Here is a 12,505-nt window from a genome sequence, read left to right as displayed (position 1 = left end):
ATAATTAGCTAGGATTAAGTGGATTTTATCCCAGGGACTCAAGAGTCAATAACTATGAGTCACCACAGAAATAGAATTAAAAACAAAAAACACATGATCATCTCAATAGATGTAGAAAAAGCATTTGACAAAACCCAACACTGCTTCCTGATAAAACCCCCATCATACTAAGAAAAGAAAGACTGTATCTCAAAATTTAAAAAGCCATATAAAATAAACCCACAGCCAACATCATACTGAATGAAGGAAAGCTGAAAGCGTTCCCCATGGGAACTGGAACAAGACTGCGATGCCCACTTTGACCACTTCTCTTCTGCATTGTACTGGAAGTCCCAGCCAGACCAATCGGGCAAGAGAACAAACTAAAGGATATCCCAAGGGGTAAAAAAGGAAGTCAAATGAACCCTGTCTGCTCAAGAGATTCCTCCAAAAGATTCCTAGAATTGATAAATGAATGCAACAAAGTTTCTGGTTAAAAAATGAATGCACACAAATCAATATCATTTCTTTATTTTTGTAGAGACAGAGTCTCACTTTATGGCCCTCAGTAGAGTGCCGTGGCATCACACAGCTCACAGCAACCTCCAACTCCTGGGCCTAAGCAATTCTCTTGCCTCAGCCTCCCGAGTAGCTGGGACTACAGGCGCCCACCACATGCCCAGCTATTTTTTGGTTGCAGTTCAGCCGGGGCTGGGCTTGAACCTGCCACCCTCGGCATATGGAGCCGGCGCCTTACCGACTGAGCCACAGGTGCCGCCATCAATATCATTTCTATACATTAATATATATATATTTTGAGACAGAGTCTCACTATGTCACCCTTGGTAGAGTACCATGATATCACAGCTCACAGCAACTTCAAACTCTTGGGCTTAAGCAATTCTCTTGCCTCAACCTCCAGAGTAGCTGGGACTACAGGTGCCTGCCACAATGCCTGGCTATTTTTTGGTTGCAGATGTCATTGCTGTTTAGCAGGCCCCAGACCAGGCTCGAACCTGCCAGCTGTGGTGTATGCGGCTGGTGCCCTACTCACTGAACTATAGGCACTGAGCCTCTATACCAGGCATCCTCCAACTTTTTAAATAGGGGGCCAATTCACTGCCCCTCAGACCGTTGGAGGGCTGGACTATAGTTTAAAAAAAAAAAAACTATGGACAAATTCCTATGCACACTGCACATATCTTATTTTGAAGTAAAAAACAAAATGGGAACAAATACAATTCACACTGCTTCATGTGGCCCGCGGGCTGCAGTTTGAGGACGCCTGCTCTATACACTAATATTAATAAAAACTAAGCTGAAAATCAAATCAACAACTGAATCCCATTTACAATAGCTGCTGGATAGATAGATACACAATACATCTTGGAATATACTTAACCAAGAATGTGAAAGATTTCTATACTGAGAACTACACAACATTGATGGAAAGAAAGTGAAGAGGCAATAATCACAACAGCATGACTCTAGTCTAAAAGTAGACACACAGACCAATGGGATAGAATACAGAACCCAGAAATACAGTCACATACCTGCAACCAACTGATGTTTTACAAAGCAGACGAAAGCATACACTGGGGAAAGAGCACCCTAGTCAGTAATGCTACTGGGAAAACTGGACAGCCACATGCAGAAGAATGAAACTGGATCCCTCTCTCACCATGTGCAAAAATTAACTCAGGAAGGGTGAAAGACTTAAATGTAAGACCTGAAATGATAAAAACATTGGAAGAAAACCTAGTAAAAACTATTATCAACATTGGCCTAGGTAAAGAATTCATGGCTAAGACACAAAATACAATAAAAACAAAAATAAATGAGAATTAAAACCTTCACAGCAAAATTTAAAATAAAGAGTAAACAGACAACCTATAGAATGCAAGAAAACATTTTGACAAAGGCCTAATATCCAGACTCTGTAAGTAACACAAATAAATCAGCAAAACAAAACAAAAACCAACTAATCTTATTAATAAGTGGGCAAAATATATAAACAGACACTTTTCAAAATGAAAGTAACAAATGACCAATGAACATACCCCCCAAACGCACTACACAGCTTTAATCGTTACAGAAATGCAAGTCAAAGTGAGGTGACAACCTTCCTCTGTCAGAACGGCTCTATGCAAAAGTTAACCACCAACAGATACGGTATGGATGTAGTGAAAAGAGAATGCCGGGCGGCACCTGTGGCTCAGCGGGTAGGGCGCCGGTCCCATATGCCGGAGGTGGCGGGTTCAAACCCAGCCCCGGCCAAATTAAAAAAAAAAAAAAAAAAAAAAGAGAATGCCTGTGCATTGCTGGTGTGAGTGTAAACAATAAATTCGTACAGTATATATGACAAATGAAATGGAGATTTCATCTCTTTACACCTACCATTCATTTCACCTAAAGAAAAAGGAGTCATATTATAAAAAAGACAACTGTGGGAGATCAGGGCAAAGCGGCATGACTAACCAGAAACCTCCAGAATTCCTCTACATGAAAACAAAATTCAACAACCATCCCTGCCAGGAAGCCCCTCAAAAGAACCAATAAACCAGATGGTCACAGTTCCTGCTTTTGACCTTGTATCAAGGAAGGAGACAACCAATAGGGCAGAGAAGAGTCTCGCTTTGCGTCAGACACGTCTCCTGTCCCCAGCAGTGACATGCCAACATGCCAAGTGCAGAGAATCTCTTTGCCCAGAGAAGGGAGAAGGATGTGATTGTGGGACTTTGCTTTGGATCTCAGGGCTGAGCTCTCACACAGGAAAACAGGACAGAAGGAGCATTTAGATCAGCCTGGCCAGAGGGAAATTCCCTGCACTAAAACACGATTTCCATCTAGCCCCCACTAACTGGCTGAGAAAAAGTGGTCTGGAGTGTGGAGTAAATTTAAAAGGCAGTCAGGCCACAGAGGCTGCAGTCCCTGGGCAGCTCCTGTGGCTGAGCTGGCTCAGAGGCTGCAGTGAGACATCAGTGACAGCAGCCAGGTCAGCATCACGACACCCTCCCCAACTCCTGGCAGCGCAGCTCAGGGAGAATTTTCTCAGACTGAGGGGAAGGAAAGGAAACAATTCAGAGGACGTTGCTCTGCATCTCGTGTAGCAGGTTAACAAAAGTGCTAGGCAGACTCCCGGACCCCTGATCCCAGGACTTAATCCCTAGATGGCATTTCTCGGCTCACCCTGGGCCAGATGGAAACACACAGCCCTGACAGGATCCCCTGCCTGCTGACTAAGGAGCCCTAGGGCTTCAAGTAAACATCAGGCTGGCCAGGCAACAGTCACAATGGGCTTGGGTGAGACTGGCTGCCTTCAGCTGTGACCTGGCACGGTCCAAGCTGCAAGTGGCCATGAGGGAGCACCCACATCACTCCTCCACCAAGCACAGCAGCCCAGCACAGGCAGTGAGGGAAGAGAGTGGGTAAATTGTCAGGTAATCAGGGAGTTCTTATCTCAACCAAGTTAACAAAGGCAGTAGCAACAGCAGTCTATGACAGTCACAGGAATACTGGGCTTGGGGTACTCCCTGTGCTGATACAGCTGCAGTGACCAAAGATATAGATCATAATACTCAACTCCCCTTGAACATCTGGGCAGCCTTCTCAAGAAGGATGGGTCCAAACAAGCCCAGACTGTGAAGAATAAAAAAATAAAATAAAATAACTCTTAAATGCCCAGACTTTGACAAACAGCCACAAGCATCAAGAACATCCAGGAAAACATGACCTCACCAAAGAAATAAGGTGCCTGTGACCAATCCCAGCATGATGGAGATACATGAACTTCCAGAAAGAATTCAAAATAGTTGTCCTAAAGAAGCTCAATGAACTTCAAGACAACACAGAGGAGGAATTCAGAAGTCTACCAAATAAACTTCACAAAAATTTAAAAATTAGTCAGAAATTCTGGAGCTGCAAAATTCATTTGACAGACTGAGAAATGCATCAGAGTCTCTCAAAAGCAGAACTGACCAAGTAGAAGAAACAGTGACACCAAAAACAGACTATTTGAAAATACACAGTGAGAAGCGAAAAAACAAATTAAAAAAAAAAAATACACCTACAAGATCTATAACATAGTCTCAAGAGACCAAATCTAAAAGTTATTGGTAAAGAGAGAAACTGTGGTCCAAAGTTATTATTTGCTTGCCAGGTAATCAGGGAGTTTACCTGGGGGAATCTCCCTGATTACCTGGCAGACAAATAGTAACAGAGATCTGTTCAAAGCTGTATCAATACTCAGGTACAAAAAGGGAACAGATCACCAGGCAGATGTGACCTGAATGAGATCACATCCAGGCATTTAGTAACCAAGCTCCCAAAGATTACGAATAAAGAAAAGATCCTAAGAGAAGAAAAAATAACATATACAGGAGCTCCATTATTACTGGCAGCAGAATTCTCAGTGGAAATCTTTCAAGCCAGAAGAAAAAGATCTCTTAATAACTATATTATAATGAAATGATAAGTGTCCAAGAAACAAAGAATCTATATGCTATGTGCCATAAAGTTTTAGAAATGAAAGGCACCACGGTGATTCTGTGATTACTGTCGTGGGCATTAGAATGCATTATTGATTAAACTAGGCACAGGTTAAATATAACTGTAAACATTATATTAGTATGATTTAAAAGTTACAGTGAGAATACTTATCCGAATAAACTTTGACCAAATTTCATATTTCCTCTATATTAGGAAAGCCTTTCCTAATAATTTTTCTCTAGCCCCACCCCCCCTTTTTTTTTTGGCTCCTACCTCCTCAAAGTATTTATTAATCTTTTGTTATGTACCAAAGTAAAAAGTAAAATATACAAATGCAACTACTCATATTTCTCTAAGATTGTATTCTCTGAAAAACTTTCTATTACAATCATAAAATGATAATAGGTAGACTACCACTAAATTTTAAGAGAAAATACGATGCAAAACTAGATTTGGAATTAGAAAATTAATTTCTCCAGACACCACTTTACCTTGGTATCAACAATGAGGTCCTTACCATCTGATGTAGGCCATAAAACATCAATACCCAAGTTGGCGGGAATCCTTTAGAGAAGGAGTTCTCAAACTTTTTAAACAGGGGGCCAATTCACTGTCCCTCAGGCTGCTGGAGGGCCGGACTATAGTTTAAAAAAAAAAAAACTATGAACAAATTCCTATGCACACTGCACATATCTTATTTTGAAGTAAAAAAACAAAACGAGAACAAATACAATCACACTGCCTCGTGTGGCCCGCGGGCCGCAGTTTGAGGACCCCTGCAGTTTAGAGTGAATATATACAACACAATAAGTGAGGTTACCTCTTTGAAATAAAGAAAAAAAAGTCTGCCAGTTTATATCTGGGTATCCCCTCCCAGAAACAATAAAACAAAGTGAAAGGTTAGCTATCAATATATTAACTGATGCTTCTTGATACAATTGACATTTGGTCTCTCTTTTAAGAAGTATTTTAGTTATCTACTTTTGTCTCTAACTCTCTCAATTTATGAAATATTCAATAAAGACTTACTTTTAGTTTCATAACAAATAGTGATAGCCAATATGCTGACAGAGCCTGGGAATAATTTGTATTCACACATTGTCTATTCACTTAACAACTGACATAATTTTGTTACCTGAACTAGAACAAAGCTGATAATCTAAAACAAGGTAGAAAAATAGCCAGTCCCTTCTCTACTACATATCTCTGTTTCAAAGACTCATGTACATCACTCAAAAAATTGGCAGTCTTTGTTCTTTAGCACAGACACCAATTAAGGAGGTGCTCTACTCTCAAAAAGCACAGGGAATCTCTTGAAAATTTGACGTTTCAAAGCTCAATATACAAAAATAAATGTGCATATATTTTTATTGAAATATTCTTCCAAGAAAGAGTGAAAAATTAAAATTTATAATGTCCAGTTACTTTCCCTACATAGGTCCTGACTTATTCAAGTCTATATAAACTAACAAGCCCTTTGTAGAATACCAAGACATCCAAGGAGAGAGACTCCTGGAAAAAGAGAGTCTATTCTATTTCCCAAAGTACTATCCAAGTATCTTCCTTCCTGTGGGCTCCCAAATCAAGACCCCTCTTCTGAAGAGCTACGTGGAAGTGACATAGGACAAGTGGCGTCCCAGCCAGCTCAGTGGAGCTGCGGAGGGTTTAGGGGGGACTGGCACACCAGCTGCCTCTGCCTTGGCAGCAAGAAGAGGAACCAGCCGGCTGGAGGGTAGGCAGGGGGACCCCCCAGGCAGGAGGCTCCAGTAGCCGGAGGGGCCAGACAACTGCTGGGGAGACACCAGCACCTTAGGTTTCCTTCCCTTTGCACTTAGGGTTGAACAGGGAACCCCCATTTCCTAGGCTGGTCAATTTCGTGTAAGTTTCCTAGGCCTGGGAATGAAAGGGATTGTAGCCATTCATTCATTCAAGTCCCAGACAGGCTAAATGTAACTACAGAGGGCCCTATGTGAATATATATAGCCCTAGCCCTAGACAAAGAGCCGGGAGGGAGACAGACAGACAAAGAAGAGCTTTTTTCTCCTGACTTGGGTTTTCTCTCCCTGCCAGGAGCTTTGGTGTTTTTGTATTCTTCTGCAAATAAATCCTGCCTTACCCACTAATCTGTGGTCCACGGATTCATTCTTCAAATCACCAAGACCAAGAACCTACTGAAGACAAAATTCCGGTATCAGAACCTCCACCTTTATTTCTTCAGTCTAAGGTAGCACAGATACCTGAAAGCTTAGGCTCAAAGGACCCAGACAGGAGCTCTGGAAAGCAAGCCAACTGGAGCCTCAGTCATCCACTCTCGGCACTGGCAAGTTACCAACCATCCATCTGAGGCTCCAGGGCGGGACGTCCCAGGAAGTCCTACCCCCACTCCGCTCTACCTGTACATGGGAAGGACACCATGAACTGGGAGGAAAGGCAGAGGTGAAGGGAACATGCCCTGAGCTGCAGGTCTATGCAATTAAGCAACCTCTAGCCCCCTAGGACCTGAGGTAAGGCACCCTCTCTCTGTGTCGCAGTGAAAAGTAGGTGACGTCACACTCTTACTTGCTACAGAGACTCCCAGTGTCTCACATTCTTTTAACATTTTCAATAGAAACCCTGAAGTTTGTTACTTTCTGCAATTAAACAAGCAAAAAAGCAGCAACCTGTCCAGGACCCCATTGAATCCTGTTTTGATGCACCTTCTATTTTAATGCAATTCCCAACAACCTCTGTTGTCCATTCATCTAATCTGTCCTTTATTCAAACTTCTCAGAAACCCCAATATTCTATAAAAAAATAAATAAAAATACCTTCTTAGGAATTAAAAAAAAAAAAGAAACCCCAATATTCTGATCTTTTTTCTTAAACCTGTATTCCTCTCTAACCCAGCACTGTGTCTTTTCAAACTTGGCCTTCCTCTGCTAATTCCATTCTCATCCACTGCCACGGGGCTCACCAGCTAATTCCATTCTTATCGTCTTCCACTGGGTTGGCAAGACCCACTCCCTTTTTCTATTATTAAAACACTCACCTACAGGATGATAAAGTAGGAAGAATACTGGGATTTGAATTAAGAAACATCTCATTTCTACCACTTATTATACCCAAATAAATTATTTTAATCTCTTTGAGTTTCAGGTTCCCTAAACCACCACTTGACCAGGATGTTAAACACAAGTTCACGTACTAGAGCACAACTGATTAGTGTTTATGATTCTTAAAATCCTAAAATTCTATGTGTTTTGGGTTCTCTTTCTACAGAAAAATTGGGAATACTTAACTGGCAGAAATGGAACAGGTCCCAACTACTCTGGAGGCTGTGGAAGGAGGATCACTTAAGCCCAGGAGTTTGAGGCTGCAGTGAACTATATTTGGGCCACGACTCTCCAGCATGGGCAACAGAGTAAGATTCTAAAAGAAAAACACAGGGCTGGGTGCAGTGGCTCACACCTGTAATCCTAGTACTCTGAGAGACCAAGTTGGGCTTGAGCTCAGGAGTTTGAGACCAGGCTGAGGAAGAGCGAGATCCCGTTTCTAAAAACACTGGGCACTGTGGTGGGTGACTACAGTTCCAGCTACTTGGGAGGCTGAGGCAAGAGAATCACTTGAGCCCAGGATTTTGAGGTTGCTGTGAGCTGTGATGCCACGAACTCTACCAAGGGTGATAAAGTGAGACTCTGTCTCAAAAACAAAAGGGGGGGAACAATAATAACAAAACAGTTCTCAGAGACGTTTGCCCCAGTATTTCCAGACAAAGTGATGTGGTAGATTGGCTTCCCCATACTCAAATGAAAATGGAAAATAGAAGCATGTGCAGCAGGGGCTGGATGGAAGGAGAGCGCAAAGTTTTAAGGTCCGCGATGAGGATAGATAGACTGGTTATATAGTCTCTCTCCTCAGTTATATTTAAATATTTTTCATTATACATTTGAAAAAAACTGAATATCTCTTCCAAAATAATTAAGAAATGGAAACTAGAGAAAACTTTCTTTTTGTGTGTGTGGGTGTGGTTTTTTTTTGACCAGGGCTGGGTTTGAACCCGCCACCTCTGGCATATGGGACCGCGCCCTACTCCTTGAGCCACAGGCGTCACCCGAGAAAACTTTCATTTCTAGGGTGTAAGTGGAAAACACTGCAGACTCAGGTTGCTTTCACTTGTGCCATCTGTAAGCAGCTGCTTGAATTACTCTCATATAGAAACAGAAACTGAGAATCCAAAAAAGGTGGTTTAAATTAGCTAGTAGCCAGGCACAAAGGTTCACACCTGTAATCCTAGCACTTTGGTAGGCTGAGACAGGAGGATTGCTTGAGGTCATGTGTTTGAGAACAGCCTGAACAAGAGCAAGAGCAAGACCCTGTCTCTACAAAAAAAAAAAAGAAAGAAATAGAGGATGGGTGTGGCAGGCACATGTAGTCCTAGCTCCTTGGGAGACTGAAGTAAGAGGATTGCTTGAGTCCAAGAGTTTGAGGTTACTGTGAGCTATTCTGAGTGACAGAATAAGACTCTGTCTCAAAAACAAAAATAAGCTAGCAATAAATTAGATATGATCATCAAGCAAATGTGAAACATTTAGGTCCTCTGCTTATATTTCATTAAAATTCTGAAAGATACAAAAACAGCGCCTACATTTGGGGATGTAACATGCACATATGGTGATTTGATGATTGAGCCTTGATTGTACACATTTGTCAAAATTCATCCACTGTTACTTAAAGAATTTTACTGTGTCTGAATTAAACTTCAAAAAAGATTATTAAACTCAAAAACATCCCAGCTTGTCCACCTGATATCAGATATATCACATGAAGGAAAAATTATTTCAGCTCATTAACATCCCACTTGTTAGTGTGTAGAATGGGTTCCAATTCCTACTTGCATGTTGGTGGAGAAGATGAACGTGGCAGTGACTGTAAAGCTCAGTCCCTAGAAGGGGACAGATGCTCAGTAAATGCTAACTGAGTCATTTTCCTCAGGACCTGGTCTGTACCAGGAATGCAACAGTCTAAATAAGCCCCCAGAGAAGAAATGCTGGGCCTATGATCGAAGTGACCCAAATAAGGGTGTCAGAGCTGGGGCATGCACCCATGAAGAGACCCAGCAGAGCTTCTGGGCCCCAGAAGGGCCAGTGCAGGGCACAAGGCATCAAACATGAGCAAATGAACCCACTGTGGTTTGGAGCAGAGATGGCACTACAGGAAGGCAAGGCCCCGAGTTCTCAGACAAGTAGGGCTGCCTTCCTCTCCCTGTATGCCACAAACACTTCATCATGAGGCAGTAACAGGCACCCAGGGGAAGATGGGGGAAACCTCAAGGCTGAAATGCTAAACTTGTGAGGGCAGGCACGGGACTGGAGGATGGAGTGCTACGGACCTAAATAGGGTCCCCAGAGTGTCACGACCCCTATGGCACTGGTCTCGGTCACCTCAGGAAGGAACCAGGTGTGACACAGATTAGAAGTACAAGCTTGCGGGAGGCGGGCTACCCTTAGTTGCAGAGTAACTCCGAGCCCCCTCCGAATGGTTGTGTAGTAAGGTTAAGGTTATACACAACAGGTGCAGAGAGTTAAGGTAACTGACACACACAACAGATGTGGAGAGTTAAGCTATGAGGGCTGCGTGCGTAAGAATGGCTACGTGCTCTCCTCACATGTTCTTTCCCCACAACCGTCATGAAGAACTACTAAGCATCAATTGTTTAACACATGCTTACTAGTGAGTGACCCATCTTATCTCTTTCCGGAACACTGAGTTACTTGGGGGTTTGCCCCCAAGCCACAAAACGTCTCTAGGCTTGCTGGAGACTATCCTGTTCTCAGCGTTTCCTTTTAATGTGATAAGAATCAGTAACTGAAAGATAAAAAAATAAAAAAACAATCAGTAACTGTCCTTTGCAAGCTTGGTGTCCATTCCTCTACACCAGAGGCCTTGGAAATTCCCAGGCTCAGGGTAGAGCCTCCTCTTGTTTAAAAAAAAGAAAGTATCAGAAGTTCTGCAGAGAAGAAAACCACCATGAGCAGCTTCCTGGGGACAGATTCTGAGTGTGGGCATCACAGCCTATCCTGACTTGATGCTCATACTGAGCAGAAGGCTTATTCTCTTTGTGGTTCTGGAATTATTAAATTCTAATAGTCATTATAATATTTAATACCTCCTGGGCATTTAATGTATTCTAGAGATGGTTCCAAGTATGATACAATTTTTTCCTCATTTCAATCCTCACGACAGCACCAGGAAGTGATAATTTATTATCAGCCTATTTTAGACAAGGAAAATAAGGCACAGAATATATAAATAACTTTCTTAAAGTGACAGGTTTTAAAGAAACCTGGGGTCTCAGTCTCACTGAAAAGGGCCATGCTCCCAGGCAGCATACACGGCTCTGACAGTGCTCACTGCGTCTGCACAGCTGGAGAGAGACCTGGGTCACACTACATTAGCTGCAAAGAGATGAGCTGGATTTGATTAATGGTCTCTCTACCTCTGTGTTCTATTTAGAACTTTATGACAAAGAGATTAAAATCAGCTATTGGGATGATCAGCCCTCAGCCCCAGGAGCAAAGAAAACAACTGTGGAGCCACAGTGGTCCCACTTCCCCATCGGCGTAAGCCAGGGAGCCTCCCAGCAGAAGAGCCTGGGGAAGTGGCTGCCTGAGCTTCCAAAGCCCATCAAGAAAATATTCATGCTACTACACATGCAGAAGAAAACCCCAAGGAAGGTCTGTCCCCAACCTGGAGAAGCTAAGTCCATTCTCCCATCCTTACACAATACATTTTGGAGCATGAGAGTTCAAGAAGCCAAGTTGTGTTCAGCCTTCAAATCTCAGGGAAGTAAGTTCCCCACTGTAGGCCTGGTCCACCTCCACCTCCTGCCAAAAGAACACTCTCAACATTCACTGGCCACCTGTCCCCACCTTCCCCTGAAGAGGAGCAGGACCCCTGAAACAGTGAGGCCCTGGGCTACTCAGTCACTCCTATAAAATCCTGGCCATTTATTACCTTAACCAGGCCCTCTACCCATCACACAACTCACTGCCAGGGCACATGGTGGCCCTTCCCAGACAGGGGTAACTGGTGATGGGGAAGCTGATCTGGATGAGTCTGAACCAGGAAGACAGCGTGGGGAGGCCCACACCCAACCTAACCCAAACTCAGAAACACAGAGAGCTTAGAGGTCAACTTATCTGGGCACCCTTATGTCTAAGATGGCATCAAAGGTGGTGGCCAGGGAGGTGTGCTGCCCAGATGTCTCTCCAAGATAAGTGGTGGACTGACTGCAGCTGTCCTCCTTCAGGTGCTCCCAGGTGGGCAGCCCATTACTGAGCACAGGGTAGTGGGGCCAGGCCACCCTCCCGGGCCGGCACACCTGGAGGGGGCAGACTGTGCTCGCTCCCCAGTGGGTGGGCTGAGCCACCGTCTCCTGGGCCAGGCCAGGCTGCACAGCACTTGCTCCCCTGACCTTTTCTCCTTTCTAGACAACCAGCTGCCCCACAGAAGTCCCACACGTGGCATCTCCATCTTAAACCAACACATCATGCAAATTTGTCTTGAGCTTCTTTAATGGCAAGAAACTCATGAGGAAGCTTGTTCCACTTTGGTGTGATGAAAAAGTTCTTTCTTACTGTATGTAATGCTGGTGAAAACAGATTTCTACTTAGATGGTTCAGAACCTTAAACAGAGGGAGACTTGTCCAGGTGTGAAGGAACAAACTCTGCCCCTTGTCACTGTAGCCCGGGGAGAAGGGGCCAGGCAGGGAAGGAAGGGCCACTGCTCCCTCTTCCTGCTCATCTGCTCCTCCCTGATCTTTCTCAGTAACCCAATGGGGGAGGCAGTCTGGGAGCTCTGGGCAGAGACAGACCCATGCTGAGGCCTAGGCAAAGTAGGAGCAGCACCCCTCTTTCCTTGATGGCCACAGGGTGGTCCTGGCTATCTTCTCTGTTGCTGTTCTCACTTTGTACCTTGTACCTGTGACTCCTTTTCAAGTTTTACATTTCAGCCTTGAAGTTTCCCCCCAAGTTCTCCTGGATTTATGCTACCGGCCTC

Source organism: Nycticebus coucang, chromosome 21, assembly GCF_027406575.1.
Source record: "Nycticebus coucang isolate mNycCou1 chromosome 21, mNycCou1.pri, whole genome shotgun sequence".
NCBI classification, from domain to species: domain Eukaryota; kingdom Metazoa; phylum Chordata; class Mammalia; order Primates; family Lorisidae; genus Nycticebus; species Nycticebus coucang.
Note: the sequence above shows the minus strand (reverse complement) of the source record.